This window comes from Eublepharis macularius, chromosome 5 (assembly GCF_028583425.1).
Source record: "Eublepharis macularius isolate TG4126 chromosome 5, MPM_Emac_v1.0, whole genome shotgun sequence".
NCBI lineage: Eukaryota > Metazoa > Chordata > Lepidosauria > Squamata > Eublepharidae > Eublepharis > Eublepharis macularius.
Window position 1 is genome coordinate 148,440,436 of NC_072794.1, and position 23,316 is coordinate 148,463,751.

The following is a 23,316-nucleotide window of genomic DNA, read 5'->3' on the forward strand; positions in this document are numbered from 1 at the left end:
ACAAAGGGATTTGTGGGGGAGGCAGGCAGATCTTTTATTTGTCCTCCCTGGAAGATGGGCAGACAGGATGGCTGCTGGAGACTTGGGAGGGGATAGTGAGGGACAAATCCCTCTCTTGCATGAAAAAGGGCCATACTTGACCAGATGCAAGAGATCTTGGATGAGAAAAGATCTGCCATCTCTGTATAAATAATAATAATAACATTCGATTTATATACCGCCCTTCAGGACAACTTAATGCCCACTCAGAGTGGTTTACAAAGTGTTATTATTATCTCCGCAACAATCACCCTGTGAGGTGGGTGGGGCTGAGAGAGCTCCAGAGAACTGTGACTCGCCCAAGGTCACCCAGCTGGCTTCATGGAGGAGTGGGGAATCAAACCCGGCTCTCCTGTTTAGAGTCCCGTGCTCTTAACCACTACACCAAACTGGCTGTATAATTAACAATACCATTCTAAGCCTTGTTACATCCTTCTGAGTCCATTGAAATCTCTGCTTAGGATGGCGCTGACAGTGTCTGAGATCTCTCAAATGTCTTTATGTTTATTTAAAGACTTATTGAATGGGGACTTGATACGGGATCAGGGCCACAGTGCTATCACAAGACAGAAAGACAGGCAACCTTTCTTTTAGTTCAGGCTGTAACAGGGTGATCCTCAAGTTTTTATGTACAAGGCCGCCTGTTCCTGAGTAAATAACAGGAGCGGGATCTAGTTTTAAACAAACCTCCCTCCCCCTTATATCACTGCACTGTTTTGGTTGACTTCAGCCTTTTCTTCTCCTGGCCCAGCTCTAACACTGGAAGTTAGCCATGCGGGCATAAATTGATTATCAACGCAATCCGAGACAGGGTGGGTGGTGGAGAGTGCCCTCAGGTCATAGCTGACTTATGGTGACACCTGGTGGGATTTTCATGGCAAGAGACTAACAGAGGTGGTTTGCCACTGCCTGCCTCCGCAACCCTGGTCTTCCTTGGAGGTCTCCCATCCAATTACTAACCAAGACCGACCCTGCATAGCTTCTGAGATCTGATGAGATCAGGCTCACCTGGGCTATCCAGGTCAGGGTCGTAAACAGGGTGTCCATTGACTTCAATTGATTTAGAAGAGTAACTCTTCCTAGGATTCCATTGTCTGTCCATCAAGTACAGTTTTGGTTACATCCCTCTCCCCCCCATAACTGCATCTTCTCTCTCCTCCCCTCCTCCCCCCTCCTCTTCTATATTTGACCAGTTTCTGTACCATGCATCTGACGAAGAGAACTTGATTCTTGAAAGCTTATGCTACAATAAAATTGGTTAGTCTTAAAGGTGCTACTGGACTCTTTTTGATTTTGTACAGCATAAAGGTGAGCAGGGTTTAGTGCACTTCACCTACTGTTTTAATCACCACATCCTCTCCCCACTTGCGGTCCCAGGAAAGACAATGAAGCTGATGTGCCAACGGTGCTGTATCTCCCTGGATGAACTCTGCAAAGATTATTTTAAATGATTTTATCACAGGGATTTTTCTTATCTGCTTGAAACTTTTGCATTTTGGCACATGCTGCAGTGGCCATAGCCCTTTTTAGATGTTATCGCTGTACATACCAGGAACCTACCAACTGCACCTACGTTCTCCTGAAATGTGTGGTTACCATGTCATGTGAGCAGTGACAATGTGCTTATTTACCATGTATATACAGCTCCAGTACATGCAAACTGACCACTGGATTTTTCAAGGTTTGCATTCATGCATACCAGAGCTGTGCAGGCATGGTAAATATGCATGTTGCTCTTTTATGAACTACACGAGGCAACCACATATATCAAGGTTTGTGGATAGTGCACATTCCTGATACATGTGGTTGGTACTTTCTTCTTGATGTATGTAATTGTAACATCTGAAAAGAGCTCGTGTGTATCCAAACATACGTTGCAGATGCAACCTGTACTCTCTGTCATGCCGCCTCTAAAATTCTTGGAGCAGAGTGGAGCAGAGTGCTGTAGCTGTAACTTTTGGCGCAAGCTGCATGCATGCAGAAACAATTTGATGCTTCACACATCTCAGATTTTGCCCAAACAGGAGACCAGGTGCTTGAGCAGTGCTCTTTCAGCAGAGGTTCCATGCTTACATGCCATTGACTGAATTAAACAACTGCCCATTGGTTACCTTTTAGATGGAGCAGTGAGGGAATTAGCAAAGGTAAGAGGCAAATGGGTTATTTATTTATTTGATATTTATACCCCACTTTTCTTCCCAATGGGAACCCAAAATGGCTTTTAACACTGTCTTCGCCTCCGTTTTATCCCCACAACAATGATCCTGTGAGGCAAGTTAGATGGAGAGAGAGTGACTGGCCCAAGATTGCCCAGCAACTTTCCATGGCAGAGGGGTGATTTGAACCTGGGGCCGTTTCCACACTACTCACCTTCATCCGGAACGCTGCGGAACGTCGCGAAAAAAAGCGGAAGATAGCGTCTTCTTGCACGAGTTTTGCACGATGTCATGCAAAACTCGTGCAAGAAGACGCTATCTTCCGCAGTTTTTTCGTGATGTTCCGCAGCGTTCCGGATGAAGGTGAGTAGTGTGGAAACGGCCCCAGGTCTCCCAAACCCTAGCCCAGGTCTCTAACCACTACACCACACTGGTCTAAATGCACAGTGGGCGCCCATAAACAATAACCTTCACCAGATACTTGCTGAACTGAGAATATACTAAACCGAGAGGCGTTCCCAAGAGACAATGGAATGAGTAACAAAAACAACACCTGGGACTGATTGAACTAATCAGTAAACCTTAAGTTACAAAAGTCTTCTTATATTTCAAAGTGCTCAGTGCAATAAATATCATTAATTACTTACGTTACAAAATTACCAATTCATATACAAAAATACATTTCCTTCAAATTTAGAGAGAAATATACAGATGTTCTACAAAGACCGTATCCTTCCAATAGAACTGAGAATATGGCAGGTATTTGTTGTCACAGCCACCAATCAAAGAGGCCAATGTCTCCTCAATGGGCACTAATTTGCCAGAAAGGAATTTTTCCATGGCACTGGCAACTCGGTGACACATCCCAACTGTTTGGGTTGGGAGCTGGAGAGAAGCAGCTTGCTGCTGGAAAGGGACACTTTGGTCCATAGAATAACTCCAACCAGAAGCTTCATAACTAAAAGACTCGTGCCACTCAAAAGAGACAGGAACATGAGTTTTGCAACTGGCTGATAGCTCCAGGCATATGTTCACTTTTGGGGGTGGGGCGGGGCGGGGGTATGCTTCAGAACATGGCTTCTCTTTCACTGTACCTCCACCCATTGATATCTATTGTTTCAAGACTCAACGCTTCCCTGAGCAGCAGGAATTTCTAGGGGCAGCCTCCAGTATCATGTTGGAGGTCTGGGAGCCCCAAGCAACTTTAGGAATACCCGTTTTCTTGATTTTGTGTGTGCAAGGCCAACATCCTTCAGAAAGCTCGTTTGAAAACAGCACCCGTTCTCCCCCTGCTCCCTCCAGAACTCTTCCTCAGGGCTTGGAGAACCTGCAGGAGTATACACTGTGTTACGTTATTTCCATTGGCCTTGATCAAAGATATTACATGGATTTTGATTTTGGGTTTTGCTATGGACCAATGTGGCTCCCTACTTCTTTTTTTTTTTTGTCAAGTTCAGAAGTTGACTGCAAGAGAGAGTAGGAATTTATCAATGGGACCACCTCCCTCCCTATGGCCCTCCACGGCAGCTTCGCTCATCTGAACAGGGTCTCCTGCAGGTGCCAACCTGCACATGGACGAAATTAACAGCAGCCCATACACAGGCTTTCTCTGTGGTGGCCCCTACCCTGTGGAACAGCCTGCCTGAGGAGGTCAGGAGAGGCCCCTCTCTCCCGGCTTTCCACAAATGATGCAAAACCGAATTTTTCAAAAAGGCTTTTCCCTCAGATAGGAGGGCTGTATTGTACGGAGGGGGTCTCAGAAGCTTTGCTAATAAGTTAGAGACTATAGACTTCACCACAATGTTGCCTTACATATTATCTGTTGCTTTAAACGTGTACTCCTATATCTATATACTACCTGTGCTTCATGCTGTCTAATATCAGTCCTAGAATTGATTATGTTCTATTTCGGCATTTCTTCAATTCTGTATTGGATCCTTGCTAATGCTATGTCTTTGTAAACTTGTATTTGTTTACCCTATGGCATTGTTTATGGAAATGTCCTTGATAATGATTTTACTAATCTCACACTATGCAATCCACATTGAGTCTCAGTGAGAAAGAAAGTCTATAAATAAATAAATAAATAATCCTGATTGCTTTGAGAAGGACTGTGTAAGGTCCAAAAGCCATGTTCTGCCTGGATTTTGAAATGTACCAAAGACAACAGGTTAAATCAGTTCAAGACCACAGCAACGGAGTAAGAAATTGAGGCTGTTCCCAAAGCTTTAGAGTTCTTTCTTTCTTTGCTTTTTTTTTTTTTAAAGACACTCTTGTAGGCAGCCGGCTATGCTTTTCTGCTTTGGAGGAATTCCTCTAAAACAATAATAGTGACATTGTTCCTCACTTTGCTAGCGGTTTTATGGGGCTTGCTTTGGAGAAAGGTGACTGTAGATGCCTCTTGGCCACATGTGTTTACATAAGGAAATGCATGTGGGTTTTGGGGTGGCGCCTGATGTCAGCAGCCGCTCTCTGTACTCCTGACCCTGACAGAGCCGCTTTCTTGCTTCTGGGTACGTTTACTGCACTCCAGATGTGCGCTGGCTCCAGCGTGGCTGCAGAGCGTCAGGGATCTGGCATCCCCCGGCTCATCGGTCTGTGGGGTAGAATGCCATGGTGGTTGTTTTAAAAGCTGTAATGTTTCTTGGTAACACATCATGATTTATTCAGCCCTTGTTTGACAGAGCTGCTTTATCAAAAGCTCATGTGAAGGGATTTTGGGGAGGGAAAAGGAGGGAGGGAGGACTAGGCCTCACTCAATGCTCCTTATGTACGGAGGGGAAAAAAAACCCATTTCACTTGTGCACTTGAGGGGTGGGGGAGAAGCAGGTTCCTTCACAGGGCACTTTGCTTTCGACTTGGAAATCTGTTATTCATTAGCTTAATAGGATTGGAAGCCCACCGTATCAAAGGGGCTTAGGGTGGGCATCAGTGCTCCAGAAAGGGAGGGGGAGAGCCAGCAGGATAGTAGAGAAATGTATGGAGGGCAGGCCATAGAAATCAATGTGGTACAGTGGTTAGATCTCTGTCCTGGAACCAGGGAGATTCAGGTTCATATCCCCACTCTGCTCTGAAGTTTAATGGGTGACTTCTTGCAGACTGGAGATAAAACAGATGAAGAATGAATCTCCTAAGCTTCAGGGAGGAGGTTTGATTTAAAAGACAAGCTGATGATAGATTGATCAACAGCTATTGCTGTCATAGCTTAATGGGATGGGCCACCAATGGAAACTGGATGCTAGATGAGATAGACCCTTACAGTGTAATCCTAAGTAGCATTAGACCTTCCTAAGTCCATTGAAGTCAATGAGCTTAGAAGGGTGTAATTCACTCTGTCCCACAAAGGCACTTCATGGTATTCTCACATTATTAACAGCTAAAATGTGTCTGTTGAGAAATATCAAAGTAACACATGAAGTATTTGATTGATTGATTGATTGATTGATTGATTGATTGATTGATTGATTGATTGATTGGATTTTTAGCCCACCCTCCCCGCAAGCAGGCTCAGGGCGGGTATGTGAGTTGTGGCCACTCAAAACTGTGAATTATTCTGAAAGTCAGCCATTGGAATAGCAGAGATGGGCACAGGTGAGTGAATTGTTATTGTTATTTGTTTGTTATTTGTTTGTGTATTATATTAGGTATTTAGCCTGTCCTCCCTGCAAGCAGGGTCTGGGCAGGTCGCAACAGCAACATAATAAAATTGAATTGTGGCCCAGAAGGATGCCTTTTTTCACTGGTATTCTGTCTTAAACAATAGCCTGAGGGCAAAAATGTTTGTGGGCAGATCTTTTCCTAGTGAGAAGGAACTGCAAAGATCTACAGTTTGGTGTAGTGGTTAAGAGCCAGTTTGGTGTAATGGTTACGGGACTCTAATCTGGAGAACTGGGTTTGAGTCTCCACTGCTCTGCTTGAAGCCAGCTGGGTGACCTTGGGCTAGTCACAGCTCTCTGGAGCTCTCTCAGCCCCACCCACCTCACAGGGTATTTTGTTGTGGGGATAATAATGGCATACTTTGTAAACCTCTCTGAGTGGGCATTAAGTTGTCCTGAAGGGTGGTATATAAATCGAATGTTGTTGTTGTTGTTGTTACACAATAAAGGAAACATTTCACCTGTGAAAATGTGTGCCCACCAAGCTGCTGCCATATGCATGATAATAACAAAAACAATAATAATAACATTCAATTTATATATCAGGTTCTGCTGCTGTCTACAAGAGAATGAGGGAAACTACATGAGATGCGATTCTCCACCAAGGAGAAGAGTGGTGGAGGCGTTTCTTTCTTTCCCTGTCTCCCTTGCAAAAAGCTGCCCTGGATTTCCTGCTTCCTGTTACGTCCATCACCACCACCATCACTCTTGCCCCTGAGCTCCCAGAGGAAAACCCAAGCTGGGGCTTTTTTGCAAGAGACAGAGAGAGAATCACCCCCACTGCTATTCCCCAGTGGAGAATCGTATGGAGCAGCTGTTCTTTGTAAGACTACACTACCCAGGGAACCTTTCAGGATCCAAACTACACGAGATGTTCAACACGTGTTCTTCACGCATTGGGCGTCTCATGTCGCTTGGCTCAATGGAATTTCCCTAAAGCAGATGTTCTTAATTCCTGTTAGAAGCCTCCCTAAGTACAGAAAACAACCATTTCATTCTCCCCAAGTCTGATAAAAGATGAACAGAAAGGTAACAGTTTTAGATCAGCAGGGACTGCTCTACAAGTCCCATCTCAGTCCTATCCTATCTTTCTTTTTTGGGCTGAGCTCTGGAAGAAATTATTCTTTAAGTCTAGCACAGAAGCTGGCTGTAGACAATGCAGGTTGCCTGGCCCTCTGCAATGTCACCAATAACCCTACCCCAGCCAGCCTAGGGAACTTGTTCACTTTTTAAAAAATGTATGCTTTTAATTAAGTAGGGGTGAAGGAATAGATAAAGACACGAACATTCATAACAGCACTTTTAATGATAAAAAACAGCTACCAGACCTCCACGATTTGGGTGAGCTCTCCACTTAATTTTTTCCCAACCTCCCATTTTGTTTATTTGTTCTAAGATTGTCTGGCACTTTATATTTTAAAAAAAAGTGCCCCCCCCACTAAAATAACAAAGAGAGCTTTGACATTGTGGCATAAGCTTTTTGTGAGCCAGAACCTACAAGGTGTCACAAAACTTTTTATTATTTTTATGGCAGCAAACTTCAAGGTTTCAAAACTTTCAACATTGTATTTTTCTGCTTTTGGTCTGCTCTGATGCGGAAGGGGAGTTGGCTTTGTGACTCACACAAGGGCCAGCCAATCCACGCCATGCAGCCCTGATTTCTGACCCAAACTAGAAGCAGAGGTTTCCTCACAAGCCTAATATTTAAAGGAGGATGTGTCAGATATGCAGTGTGTGTGCTTCTGTAGCAAGCTAGCCATTGGAAGGATGAATTCCTATACCCTGAAAGCTATTTCCAGCACTTCATCAGAGGATATTATAGCATTTTCTTGCCAATTTGCATGCTGGTATGTGAAGAGTCTTTTGCCAAGCTGGTTAAAAATTTCCAAGCAAAAAAAAAGGCTGAGTGCAAAAGCAAGCAGATCTGAAATAATTACTTGTTTTAGGGATGCTCGAACCCATCCAGCTGGTTTGGATCATATCTTGATCCCCAGTTGCGATCAAGTAGCTGTTTCTTTGATGATCGTTTTGACTGTTTGCACCCTGCATATGACTGTACTCATGGCTTTTTTTTCTGGGAAAAGAGGTGGTGGAACTCAGTGGGTTGCCCTCGGAGAAAATGGTCACATGGCTGGTGGCCCCGCCCCGATCTCCAGACAGAGGGGAGTTTAGATTGCCCTCCACCCACGCCAACAGCATGGAGGGCAGTCTAAACTCCCCTCTGTCTGGAGATCAGGGGGTGGGGCCACCAGCCATGTGACCATTTTCAAGAGGTTCCGGAACTCCATTCCCCCGCATTCCAGCTGAAAAAAAAGCCCTGGCTGTACTCTTTCTCAGCATCGTAGAGTCCAGCTCAATTCACGTGTTATCACACAGCTTGATGGAGCTCCTAAAAGCAAGCAAGCACAGCTAAGACATAGTTCATAAGGCTCTTGAGTTGTTTGCTGCCTTTGCCAACAAATCTGGGGGTCTACTCACCCTGATCATAGCTGTTGAACCAGCCACATTCACCTGTCAAATGTTCACTGTGAAATTTGCAGCATTCCTTAATTTGTAGTTGCTGGGTGTGACACAGAGCTGTACTGTATCATGCAAATCTGAATGCACCTCTGCCCCCAAATCCTCCTTGTATGTTTAAAAGCTAGGACATCAGGGAGAAGATTGCACGATAATTCTTTTCTTAAAATGCCAGCTCTCCATGTGCAAGGAGCTGGTGTCACATGGAAACACATCATTTCCCAACCTGCTTTCTGAAGTGACACATTGTCTGGAGGGCTGTACCATCTGCCTTTTTGATTGTTTTAATTGGTTCTTGCAACTAATGATGGGAATAAAGGAAAGGAAGCAAAATTTTATGGGAACAACCCTAAATTAGGGGACCAGATGGCTGTATCAGCATGTTCAGTGCCTGCCATCCAATTATGCACAATGCTTCAAGCCACAGAGGACCTCCAGTTGGGGCCACACAGCTTATGGGGAAGAGCATGTGTGTTCCCACGGCTGGCTTTTTGCAGGATGTTCAGGAGTTTCCTGGAGGTGAAGGGGGGGGGAGGAACCTACCTCTTCTCAACACACGCCCCGCCCCCGGGCTGCACTTCACGCTGCTCAGCTATGAGCCCACAAGGCCATCATCTGGACAGTCTGCTTTAGCAGAGCATCTTGCAACAAGGAGACGGTTTGATTCCTGGACCGATTCTTGTGGCTGCATCCACATCAAAAGCTTTTGATGTGAGTGACTCATCCACCCAACTTGCTGGTGTGAGCACGGGAGCTGCTACAAGCTCATCGCGGCTCACAGAACGATCACATGGATAAACCATTCCCTTGAAACATTCTCATGTGTGTGTGGCTATGGGATGGGCTCCAGGAATCCTTCCGCAGCTGCGAAAGCTTGAAAAGGGGCTCTTTTAAGAATGAGATAATGAAGAAGAGACAACAGCCTATTCAGGACGCTCCTAATCTGCTGTGATTAGCTGCAGATTTGCTGCTGGTGTCTCCTTTCCTTGTGTGGAAGCGCCAGGGTGGCTAAGCGCAGCACCAGATAGATGGTGTTGCCAGTTTGCAACCTGGGGAGTCTGCCCTGGAGCAGGGGTCTGCAACCTAAGGCTCTAGAACCAAATGTGGCTGAGTGTGGAACCAAATATAGTTCCTCCAAAAAGAGAATGAAATCTGTAAATTAAGGTATATTGGAGTGGTAGGAGAGATGCTGGAATATCCAGTATATGAAAAGAATGGCACATAAAGACTTTTGTCAGACTAATGGTCTTCTTAGAGTTGCTTTATAGATGATAAAGGTGAACAATTGCCAGTAATCCAAATTTTTAAAAAGTGCAGGTGTGCTAAAACAATTGTGTAGGGTGTTCCTGAGACCTTGGCCGTTTCCAAGTGTGTATGGAAGTGTGGAAATGGCCCTTGTGTGTGCCAAGTCTTAAGAAAGGACTCACAACAACCAGGGTTTGGCCTCTGGACACTTTATGGACTATCGAAAAGAGTCCAGTAGCACCTTTAAGACTAACCAACATTATTGTAGCATAAGCTTTCGAGAATCACAGTTCTCTTCGTCAGATGCGTGGTACGAAGAAACTGGTCAGATATATATAGGTGGTGAGGGGGGAGGGGGGAGTAGATGCAATCAGTAGCTTCTGATAATGAAATCAGTTACTTCTGATAATGAGATAACCATTCATAGTCTCTATTCAATCCAAGCCTGACTGAATCAAATTTACATATGAATTCCAATTCAGCAGCTTCCCGTTGGATTCTGGTTTTGAAAGGTTTCTGTTGAACTACAGTGACCTTTAAGTCCTTGATGGAATGTCCTGGTAGATTGAAGTGTTCTCCCACTGGTTTCTGGATGTTGCCATTTTTAATGTCAGATTTGTGTCCATTTATTCTTTTGCGCAGAGGTTGGCTGGTTTGTCCAATGTACAAAGCAGATGGACATTGTTGGCACATGAGGGCATATATCACGTTGGAGGATGAGCAGCTGTAAGAGCCAGACATAGTGTAGTTGACGCCATTGGGCCCTGTAATTGTATTTCCTGGGTAGATATGAGGGCAGAGCTGGCATCTGGGTCTGTTGCAGGGTCTGGTACCTGTGCTGGTGACTCTGCTAGCCGATTCATGGTTGTAGGTGAGAAGTCGTTTAAGGTTGGGGGCTGTCTGTAGGCAAGGAGAGGTCTTCCACCCAGGGCTTGTGAGAGAGAGGCATCATTTTCCAGGATGGGCTGTAGATCACTGATAATATGTTGGATGGGTTTGAGCTGGGAACTATAGGTGACAACCAGTGGTGTTCTGTTGTTAGTTCCTTTAGGTTTGTCCTGGAGCAGGCTGTTTCTGGGTACTAGGCTGGCCCTGTCGATTTGTTTCCTCACTTCATTTGGTGGGTACTGTAGCCCCAAAAATGCTTGTAAATCTCTTAAGTGGGAGTCCTGATCAAGAGCATTGGAGCAGATACGATTGTAACGTAAGGCTTGGCTGAAGACAATTGACCGAGTGGTATGTTTAGGGTGGTAGCTGGAGGCATGTAGATATGAATATCGGTCAGTGGGTTTCTGGTATAAGGTGGTATTTATCTGTCCATTATGTAGTTGTACAGTGGTGTCCAGGAAGTGTACCTGTTGTGTAGAGTGGTCCAGGCTCAGGTTGATAGTAGGGTGAAAGTTGTTGAAGTCCTGATGAAATCTCTCAAGGGCTTCCTTCCCATGGGTCCAAATGATGTAGATGTCATCCAAGAATCTTAAATATAGTAGTGGTTTCAGTGGATGGGAGCTGAGGAAGCATTGCTCCAAGTCCGCCATGAATAAGTTGATGATCAGTAAAGTTGTACAGTTTTGGTGTCAGAATAGGATCTGGGAGACCTGGGTTCAAATCCCCATTCTGGCATGGAAGCTCACTGGGTCAGTCACACAGAGACAAAGAGAACTAATCAGTGCAGAGAAATAGAAGTTAATAACAAAAAAGGAGGAATGAGAGATCTGTTCCACCAGATCCAGGACAGCCTCCTGTCCATTACATGAGGCTATCATACTTTCGTCTTATCAGGAGAAGACATGTCTCACTGGAAATGCTAGGAAAGGTGGGTGGCAGCAGGAAAAGAGGAAGACCTAAGACGAGATGGCTTGACTCAGTAAAGGAAGATACAAGTTCCAGTTTGCAAGACCTGAGCAAGTCTGGTAATAAGACATTTTGGAGATTGTCAGTTCGTAGGGTTTCCATAAGTTGGGAGCAACCTAATGGCACGTAACACATACCCACCAGCTATACAGTGTCTCTGCTGCTACGCAGGCAGAGGAAAGGAACAAACTGGTGGAAAACAGGTAGGAACCACCATTAATTTATCATAACAGGGGATTTAATAGGCAAGGGGGGATTTCTCTGCTGTGATCTGGCAGTCCTACTAATTAAAAGGTTTTTTAAAATGCTTAACAGTCTGGCTTTTGGGTTGTTAATGAATAAATGTAGTTTAAAGTCCCAGTGAAGGTACTCTTTTTCCACTTGAAATTGTTTTCCTAATTGTGAGCCAGGTTTATGGTCCAAAGGAAAATCCGTCTCTTGGCACAGGGAAGAGGGAAATGGCGCATGTGCGTGACGTGTCTTGAAAAGGAAGCGTATCCTTCAAGATACTCTCATTTCAGAGTATGGCGCTGTCAGAGAAGGATTAGAAGATGAAGCTGGTTGGAGGTTTTAATTTGGAAATGGAGTTTGAGGTGGTGAATCACACCAATTAGTTGAAGCTTAAAGCTGTAGTATGTCAAAGATAGTATTGAGGGAGTTACCAACTGACAAGAAAATCACTTCCGGGGCTTGCTCTTGTGCCGTTACTCTCAGATTGATCTGCAGACTTTACCAGGGAAAGCTCTTCACAACATGGACAAAACCATCTTCTGCTAAAGTGTCCAGATCTGTCATTAAAGTCAAAGCTACAGAGGCTGGTTAAAAATTTGGTAACTGTCGCTACTTGATGTGTATGAAAAGCAGAATGGCCAGAATGGAGAGTCAGTTTGGTGTAGTGGTTAAGAGTGTGGGGCTCTAAACTGGAGAACCGGGTTTGATTCCCCACTCCTCCGCTTGAAGCCAGCTGGGTAATCTTGAGTCAGTGACAGCTCTCTCAGAGCTCTCTCAGCCCCACCCACCTAACAGGATGATTGTTGTGAAGATGATAGTAACATACTTTGTAAACCGCTCTGAGTGGGTGTTAAGTCTGAGTGGGTGTTAAGTCGTCCTGAAGGGTGATATATAAATCAAATGTTGTTGTTATTATTATTTTACATTTTTAAAATACATTTTATGCATTTTGCTTACCGTCTTTGATTTTTCTTTCTTTTTTTACTGATTGGATGATATTTATGTACCATTGTTAGACTCAGTTTCAGCCATATATAAGGATCTACCAAGCAACTCTCAAAACACTTCACTGTAGGCAGTAAAAGAAACTTTGTTGAAAAGCTTCTACTTCATGTGCTTACTCCATCTTTGCCAGGAATGATGTTCACATGCAAGCATTAAACACATATAGGTTCCCATCTTTGCCAGGAATGATGTTCACATGCAAGCATTAAACACATATAGGTTCCCATCTTTGCCAGGAATGATGTTCACATGCAAGCATTAAACACATATAGGTTCCCATCTTTGCCAGGAATGATGTTCACATGCAAGCATTAAACACATATAGGTTCCCAGAGCGTGGGCAAATTCTAAGATCCTCCCCAGTGGTGGAACCGTCTAACCGTCAGCTAAACTCAGAGGGAAAACATCTAAGAAGGAAAACAGCAGGACTGTGATGTTTGGGATTTTCAAGGTTGTGGCATCTGGGCTGGCGCCGCTTCCTAAGAGAGGCAGATCAGAGGTTCATAGAGATAACAGCAGGAACAAATGCCCCCCTTGCATAGTTTCACATCGCGGGTTCAAAATACAAGGCAAGTAACATTTGCAGGCCATTAAAAGAGTAGCATAACCATAACATGACACATTAGACCACCCTTATGACAGCAGGGTGTTGCTGAGTGTGACAGGTGATGCTGAGCACCTGACCGCATGGCAATTTATAGCAAAAAAAATAAAACCCCTAAAAAACCGATTAAACAATGAGCAATGCAACAATCCAAAATAAAGCTTGAAAGCAAGAGGCAAAAAGTCAAAACTCAAAGTGAAGTTTCAGAATAAACAATACAGCAAAAAAAAAAAGTTGCTTCTTCTGGTTGCCAGTGAAAAGTTATGCTCCTTTCTGGGAAAAAAAAGGAGGGGGGGGGGCAACGGTGCCTGCTGAATATCCATGGGAAGGAAGTTTCAAAGAAAAGAGGTCATCACGGGAAAACTCCTTTTGCATGTTGAAGACAAACCAGCGTTCATAATAGATAGCATTTGGAGCAGAGTTTGGTTGGAAGATTTTAATGCAGGGTGGGGGAGCTCATCCAGAACAAAGCATTTCCTTGGGTCCAAAGACTTTAAGGCTTCAAAAGTCAACACCAGCACCTAGAATTTGCCACAAGCACAGACTGGTAGGCAATGAAGAGGCACTATATTTTTATTAGAATCATAGAATCATAGGGTTGGAAGGCACCTCTAAGGTCATCTAGTCCAACCCCCTGCACAATACAGGAAATTCACAAATACACTCCTCACACACACAAACACCCAGTGAGCCTTACTCCATGCCCAGAAGATGGCAAAACACTATCAGGATTCCTAGCCAAACTGGCCTGTGGAAAATTGCTACCTGACCCCAAGCTGGCGATTGACCTTACCGGGGTCATGTAAGAAGGGGCCACATGAACTAAGCACTGATGTAACCCTTCCTGCCCTCCCTCTCATGATCTGCCCAGGTTCACAGAATCAGCATTGCTGTCAGAGGGCCATCTAGCCTCTGCTTCAGAACCTCCAAAGAAGGAGAGACCACCACCTCTGTCCACCACCTCTGATGGGTCTAAGCTGTCCAGCAGCTTGGACAGCTTAGACCCATCAGTATACAAACAAAGAAATGCTGCTCTAGTTGAAATTTCTGAACTATTTTCAAGGGAAGCTCATGTAACCTAGAAGTCACCAAAGGAAGCAAGACCAGAGTCCTTTATTAGTAAGTGCAGCTGGTGAATCAACTATGGGCATCCAGAAACAAAGGTAGGGGCCGGGAATACGTAGTCCTGTTTCCCTAAGGAGGAGTGGGACCCCATCACATGAAGCTGCCTTATATTAACCTTGTTCACAAGTTACAGAAAATGCATGCCTAGTCTGTGTATGTTGTACATTTGATTGTTCTTTGTATGTGTGTTGAGTAATTCTCAGGTTTACAGTCAATCCATGCATTACAGTCAAACCCTACTTTTATCCTCCAAGAATGAATCAAGTAGTAATTTAAAGACTAACAAGATTTCCAAGGTATAAACTTTCAAGAGTAAAGCTGCCTTTGTTAGGTAACCCATTTGTATCTGGAAATCTTGTTAGCCTTTAAGGTGCTACTGAACTCAAATCTTGCTCTTCTACTGCGGACCAACACAACTACCCATCTTAAACTCACTTTTATCCCTGATTTCATTCATAAACTGAATGAGTGTTGGCTCTTTCTTACAAACAGATATACCACGTACATGCATTCACTGTAGCATGTGAACAGGGCTACTGAGTCAGACCGCTGGTCTCTCCAGGTTAGTATTGTCTGCTCTGGCTGCATAGGGCTTTCCCGATCTTCCATATCATCTGCTATCTGATTGTTTCAATTGGAGATGCTGGGGACTGAACCAGCAATCTTCTATTTGCAAAGCAGATAGTCTACCACTGTGCCACAGCCCCTCTCCACCCACAGCAGGCATTTCCCTAAACAAAGCCAAACAATATATAGAACAGCGCTTGTCCATTCTAATATTTGGTGAATGAAAGGGTACCCACTAAAATTAGTATGGATCAGGTTTGGAGGAACTAACTATATATCTTTTCAGTGCACACAAGACTCCTGTGAAAAAATGCATACTTTGTGGAAGACAGAATGTAATGAATAGTAATGAATGACTATGTTTGCTGAGTGTCAACACAAGTACAGGCCTGAATCTTTAAAAGACCCAAGGGTCTTGCCGATCAGACTGTGCCTGGAGTTCTGGGATAGGAAATTCATTCCCAGGCTCTATCAGATTGATTTGGATTGGGACCACATTTTAGGGGAGAGGGGCATAAATCTTCCCCTGCCCTGCTCTGGCCCCCAATTTTCCTGGGATCAGTTACTTGCTTCTGTGGGAAAGCTTACATGTAGCCATCAGTACAGGATCAGATTCCCCAGTGGGTAAATAGCAGCTCCCTGGGTCTGTTTCAGATTGGGACTGTGTGTGGGGGGGGGGGGAGGGGGAGTTAAGAAACCACCATGCAATTCCAAATTGAGATAGGTGCACCTGGGAATTAAGTTCCAAGTACAGAAATTCAGGCGCGCGTCTGATTGACAGGGGTCGCCCATGGCAGTGCAAATTCTTTGTAACGCTGACTCAGCCAGACTGCCTGGAGACGAAGCAGAAGGAGAGTGCACTGTCTTGTTTCCTGGATGGCCACATTGCCCAGTCCCCATGGAAACTGGTGACTGAGAGTTTTCTTGGAGATGTTTGGAATCCTTATTAGCACCTACCCAACTGCAGGCATCCATGGAGGGGTGGGAAGCTGCCCCAAACTTGCCTCCTCCGTGTTGTCTCACTTCATTTCAGTCTGCACAAGACCGGTTATTCCTGATATTACGCAGAGAGATATTTTGTCTTCTTGCCTAAAAATCTTGCTTAAATAATTTATATCCCCCCCTCCAAGTTTCCCTTTTTTGAATGCCTGAAAAATAAGAAGCCAGATTTCACATGTGGACTGGGTCTTGGCAACTATGGGAAACAACAGCTAAACATCTGGGATGCTGTATTAATTGGAGCAGGGAGGGAGTTTTTATTTTTTTTAAAGTTTTCATTGGCATCATATACTTCAGTTAAATTTGCCACGAGGGTGAAGTGCATCTGTTACTGAAGAAAAAGAGAGACAGCGTTGCCTGGTGGTTAAAGTGTCAGACTAGAATCTGAAAGATCAAGGTTCAAATCTGCCATGAGCTCACTGGGTGACCTGGGCTCAGTCACACCTTCTCAGCCTTGCCTGTCTCACAAGATTGTTGTTACAAGGATAAAAGAGAAGAGGGGAGAATGACGTTGTAAGTGGCTTTGAGTTCTCTGCTCAACAGAAAAGTGAGGTATAAACTTAAAGGGGAGGAGAGAGTGATGAACAGTGCTTTGGGTCCCCATTGGGTATAAATGAAGCAAAGAAATAAAATATCCAAATAAAACCAATCGGCGATTCCACCTAAGAAATGATAAAGTAAGAGAGACCTCTGGTTTATCGCCCAAGGCAGGCCTGAACACAGCCTTGCTTCCAGCCACACACGCTTGCCAATTTTTCCACCAGCCCATATAGCTCTGCCTTTAAGAACAGCTGACCTGTGGTGACTGATAACCCTAATGCATTTTCTCTAGGCTAAGAAAAACATCACCTGCCGACTTATGATGATGCTCCAGTGGTGGTGAAAAACAGAAGAACCGAAGGCTGAATTTTCAGGTCGGTTGTCAACCACACAAATGGTCTGAGCAGGATCTCAATCTGGCCTCGGCTCTGCTCCACAGCTGCATCCAACGTGCACATTTCTGGCAATATTTTCATTACAGACTTTGAACTTTATTCTCATGGGCGAGGATGGATTCAGGAATCTTTAACCCAGGATTAGGACTGAGCTTTCTGTAACTTTTATCACAATGGAGGGGGGAAATGTTGAAACGAGATACAAAGGAAAGGGGGGGGGGGAATCCTATCTAGGTCAGGATCTCACACTTGCTAGTTCACTTCACAGTTTAAGTAAATAATTCTCATCTCCAAGTCCTCTGGGGGGTCACATAAATGTGCCTCTTTGCCTGGAATGGACTATTTGGATAGTAGCTGGGTGTCTAAGGAATGTGCAACTTTCCCAAACTGTGGGCTCCGAGAACTCTTTCTTTGGTTTTCACAAGGAGATATAAAAGCCTCTCAATTAATCTAGCTTTTATTACACCTCTGGGCCATGAGGAAGATGTTATTTAAACAAATGGTTTCTATTACCTTCAATTATTTTATAAAACATTTTGTGCTGATTTATAAGCTCCTATTAAATGGACAATATAATTCCGTGGACCTCGAGGGGGTAGAGAGTAATCTGACGGGTTGCAGGGCTGGTTTTAAAAAAATAATTAAAAACCTTTTCCATGGTCAGATAGTGCAGCTCTTTAGCTGGAAGGATCAGTAGTGGGGATAAGGGAGGGAGGGAATGGTAGCTAGAGATTGGTCTGAGGTTTGGGTCATTTGAGTGAGAGGATAGGCTATTTGACTCAGGGCCAAACTACAAGTGACGAATGACACAAGTTGGACACTTGTCAGCTTCCCTCAAGTTTTGATGGGAAATGTAGGCAGCTTGGCGGAATGTTGGACAAGTGACAGTTGAAAAGTCCATTGGACAGCAGTCAGAGAGCCAAGCTGCAAGACCAGGATGCCTACATTTCCCATCAAAACTTGAGGGAAGTTGACTAGTGTCCAACCTGTGTCAGGCATCACTTGTAGCTTGGCCCTGTGTCATAAAAGTTCTCATAACTGGCTTTGTGACTGCTTTGAGGGGATCCTTAAGAGAAGAGCCACCGCTCAGTGGCAGAGCATCTGTTTGGCCTACAGAAGGTCTCAGATCTAATCTCCAGCAAAAAGGGTCAGTAGCACCTTAAAGATCCATGCAATTTTCCAGGGTATAAGCTTTTCTCATCAGAACAGATTATGCTGATCTAGACAGACCGGTGGTCTGACTCAACATGAGACAGGTTCCCGCAGGCTTGTTTGGTCTTCCGTTTTGATGGAAGCCCCCATCACTACTCAGCTGGGTGGTGGAAGAAAAATGGTGGGGGGAATGAGGGGTGATCTGCATCATCCCAATGCCAATACATCACTTCTGGCACAACCTGGAGGTGGCACAATTGCATTGGGTGACACTCTATTATCGCGGTAATTGTGAATGTCTTGCATTGTGCAGGGGGTTGGACTAGATGACCCTAGAGACCCCTTCCAACTCTATGATTCTAGGATTCTATGAGTACCTTAGAGTTTGGGTTAAATGCCACAGCATCACCGGCAATGATGTCACTTCTAGGTCGGTAAGCCCCCTCCCCTCACAATGTGTGTCCCACCAGATGATGCCCTCAGGCTGATAAATCTAGGTTCATGTGATCTGTCGTATACATCTGAGCTGTATCATGGGGGGATTTAAACAACCATTTCACTGGTTCTTAACTTCAGATTGATTCTCACCATCAGGTGGATTTAAAGCCTTGCTTATTGATAGCATGTCATCAATCTGGAGGGAGGTCTTCAATGAGGGGCTGCGGGGGCCTGCCCAGGGCTTGGGACTCTTCAGCATTTTTATCAACAACTTGCTCAATTGGGTGGAGGGAATCCTTATCAAATGTGCAGATTATACGAAGCTGGGCAGTACAGCGAATGCCTTAAAAGACAGGAATAACAATTTTAAATGACCTTGGAACGTTGGCTCAAACAAACAAAAAATTCAACAGAGACAAATGCCCAATTGTGCAGTTGGGCAAAAACAATCAAGTGCCAAGGGGGTAGCATGAGGGATTCCTGGCTTGGCTTTCGGGCAACGGAGAAGGATCTCAGGGCTGTGGTCAGTCACAAGCTGATCATGAGTCGGCAGTGTGATGAGGCTGCAAAAATGGCGAATGCTTTTTTCGGCTGCATTAATAGAAGCAGTGTGTCCAAGTCACGAGAAGAAACAGTTCTACTCAGTTCCACGCTAGTCACACTACATCTGGAGTGCTGTGTCTAGTTCTGTGTGCTATGCATTTAAGAAAGATCTAAATTACTTAGAATAAATTTAGAGGAGCTCTATGAAGATGGTAGGAGGTCTGGAAAACAAGTCCTATGAAGAAAGGGAAGGAACTGGTTAATTTTAGCCTGTAGAAAACAAGGAGGAGACATTAGTGTGTATTTCCAATACCTGGAAGAGGGCAGAGACTTGCTATTTTCTGATCCAGAAGGCAGGAATAAATCTAATGGGATTGAATTACAGGAAGGTAGATTTCAGTGGCACACTAGGAGAAACTTCCTACTGGGAAGAGCAGATCACCCACAGAACCTAATACTTTATGGAGAGATGGCTTTCCCTTGGTGAGGGATTTCAAGCGGAGGCTGGACAACTATCTGTTGGGAATGCTCTAGTTTGGATTTCCTGCATCGTCTGTGGAATAATATCCTTTCCAACTCCAGGATTTTATCACTTTTTTTTTGTTTGGAAGGGGTGAATACAAACATTTTCCCCAGGGGTAGCTTACCGTGCTATGACCATATCTATCTCATCATGTGAATAGCTCTGCCAAGGGATGAGAAGAAATTTAACATTTTTTTTTTGCTTCCACAGGTTTTGGATCCAGTGCAGAAGCGTGGCAAGAATCTCTTTACAACTTCATTTTCCTGGTGAACTGTGTGTGTGTCAGGTGCTGTCAAGTCACAGCTGACTTATGGCAAGAGACTAAAAGAAGTGATTTGCCATCGCCTGCTTCTGTGAAGCAACCCTGGATTTCCTTGGTGGTCTCCCATCCAAATACTGACCAAATACTGCTAAGCAGCCCAGATCTGATGAGACTGGGCCAGCCTGGGCCGTCCAGATCAGGGCTACTGATCAAAGAACAGCTAGTAAATAGTCATCTTCATTCATTCCTTCTGCACAGAAGAGAACCACTGTAGCCTTGTTCATAGATCCTGAGGAGTTAGCCGTGTTAGTCTGTAGTAGCAAAATCAAAAAGAGTCCAGTAGCACCTTTAAGACTAACCAATTTTATTATAGCATAAGCTTTCGAGAATCAAGTTCTCTTCATCAGATGATGAAGAGAACTTGATTCTCGAAAGCTTATGCTATAATAAAATTGGTTAGTCTTAAAGGTGCTACTGGACTCTTTTTGATGTAGCCTTGTTGGCTCCCTCGTCTGAGAATCATCGGGCAGTTTCTGCTGGATCCCATCCTTACCACTACACTCATTATTTTGCTCCTTAACCACTCACCCAAACACGTCTTCTTTCTTTAATTAGATTTCTTTCTTTAATTAGACGCCCAGGTGAGCCTGATCTCATCAGATCTCAGAAGCTAAGCAGGGTCAGCCTTGGTTAGTAATTGGATGGGAGACCTTCGACGAAGACGAGGGTTGCAGAGGCAGGCAATGGCAAACCTCCTCTGTTAGTCTCTTGCCATGAAAACCCCGCTAGGGGTCGCCATAAGCCAGCTCTGACTTGAGGGCATTCTCCACCTCCAAGCCATTGGGCAAAGATTATGTTGCCTTTGTTGGTCCAACTACACTATTCAGCAGGAGTTCTGTGTACAGAATTCCCAGCATTTAAAAAACTTACCAGTCACACAAGGGCCCAATTTGGAATGGAATCATTGCATGCATTGGAGCGGGGGGATGCTTTTAAGGGTTCCCTGTTTCACCAATCAAAAGTGGCTCTAGGAGTATGGGTTTTTCTCCCTTGTGAAAAAAAATATCCTTGGAGGAAAGAGAGCATCAAAATGGGATAGGTAGATAATATGAAATCTTGTCATCACAGAAATGGAGAGCAAAAACATTGGGCCTTGTCCAACCACAGTACTCTTTTCTCTTTCCTGGCTATTTTGTTTTCTCTCCTGATGTATTTGAGTTGAAGCCCCTGTTTGAAGCCCTGTGTACTGGGAAGTGATGAGACACATTTTTTTGTTTTGTTTTTGTAACTGAAATCCACCACCTCCTATTACATCTTGGCTAGTATACTGAACTGCTCAGCAATTCAGTTTCTTCTGATGTTATTAATTTGCCTGGGATTCCCTGGGATTTGGAGGAATTTTCTTCCCTTACATACACACAAAAAGATATATTATTGTTTTGACCGAAATTGCTTTTGTGTTACAAAGGTAATTTCAAGATGCATCGTGGGGTTTACAGCTACTTATTGAATTTGACATGGATGATACATATTCGTGCCGGGGGGCAGGTGGGGGGTGTTGAACTGCAGGATTTGGAAGGAGGTCGATTCTCTTTCTCCAAATATGACATTGTGGGAAGGGGGCCTCCTGTGCTTTCTCACTCCTCATATCCTGGAGGTGGGAATGAAACCAGATTGATATGATAGCCAAGCAAGAAGGATATGAAGAAGAATTAAGGAGTTCCTGACTCCCTGTCTTCAGATAGGGCATGTGTAGGTTTTTGGCCAAAGGGTCTCTTTACACATATGCTAAACATGAGTTTGATTGGGAGAAACCCCAGCTCAGCTTGCATTTAATATGTGACCCAAAGGAGAACTAGAATGGCTGAGTACGGAGGGGAGGGGAGCACAGAGAGTTTTTAATTTTACATTGTCATGTATGTTCAGAGCACCCGTTATACCATTGTAGCCGCCCAGAGTGCCAATGCTGATAAAATATCCATCTAAGTAAAGTAATAAATGTTGACTTATAAAGAATCGGATAATGGTTTGAGTTTCAGGCTTGGAGACCTGGGTTCAACTAATGGGAGTTCACTGAGAGCCAAGCTACAAGTGATGCCTTACACAGCTTGGACACTTGTCAGCTTACCTCAAGTTTTGATGGGAAATGTAGGCGTCCTGGTTTTACAGCTTGGCTCTCCATTACAGCTGCAAGACCAGGACGCCTACATTTCCCATCAAAACTTGAGGGAAGCTGACAAGTGTCCAACCTGTGTCAGGCGTCACTTGTAGCTTGGCTCTGAGGGTCTTTGAACCAGTCAAACGTTCACAACCTAACCTACCATATGTGCTGTGAGGATAAAATGGCGAAGGAAGAATCATTGGAGGATGGGTCGGATAAAAATGTACTGGGCAGAAAATTGAGCAACTTTATTCAAGATAAAGGAATTTGTTTTCAGCACAATATTTGGAACCCTGTGTGAAAACGATGGACAAAGCTTCCTGTGTGTTCTCCCTGAGCTCCTACTTCTCTGGGAACTTTTCTTTCCAAGGGGATAAGGCCTGAGCGACAATGCTAAGGAAGCGTAAGATCTACTAAAATACTCTTTAGTGGCAGCTCTCCAGCTCTAAGAGCTCAACGTGTTTTGCAAAACCATGCCTTTGGAGTCTGGAATCCCCCAGGATTCCTGAGCCAGACCAAGCAACATGGCCGGACTGTTTCACCCACAGACAGGCCCAGACACTGGTCAATGTGGTTACCAAATAATCTTGGTTTCCAGAAAATGTGCATTCCATCAGGTCTCGCTGCTGCTGGCTGACTTGCCAATACATGCTTTTGCTAGACAACATAAGCAGAACTGACTCCAACCAGCCCAGATTCTCATAGGAACAAATGCTTTCCCAGAGCCACCAATCACTCACCAGCACAGAGACACAAGGTGCATAGTTCAAAGTCTGGGCAAACATAGCAGGTGGATTGCTGCATCATGAACCCAGTTAGCATAGACAGATTCACACTCCTGTATTTAGTGACATTGTCCAGCTCTCTGTGACAGTAATAGGGCACCACACATCCTGGCTGTCCTAACAGTGCGTACAACTTGCTGCATATAGGAAAACTAAAGTAAAAATCACTCCACCTTTCTCTGCCACTTCATCCTTCTCTTCCTCCAAAAACTCAGAGCAGCATACATGAGTCTGTTGAAGTATAGCAATGCCATGTGTACAAAGAAGGCGAGGAAAAGATCCTGAAGGGGGCAGCATACTCTAGTTAATTAGGACTGTAGGAGGAGGTCCTTCTTTCTAATAATGGTCTTTCTCCTTGGCCGTTTCCACACGGCTGACCTTATTCTGCAAAATAGCAAAATCTTGCACAAAATATTGCGAGGAGATGCTGTTATCACGTCTTCTCGTGAGATTTCACACGAGATTTAGCTATTTTGCAGAATAAGGTCAGCCGTGTGGAAATGGCCCTTATCTGTCTGC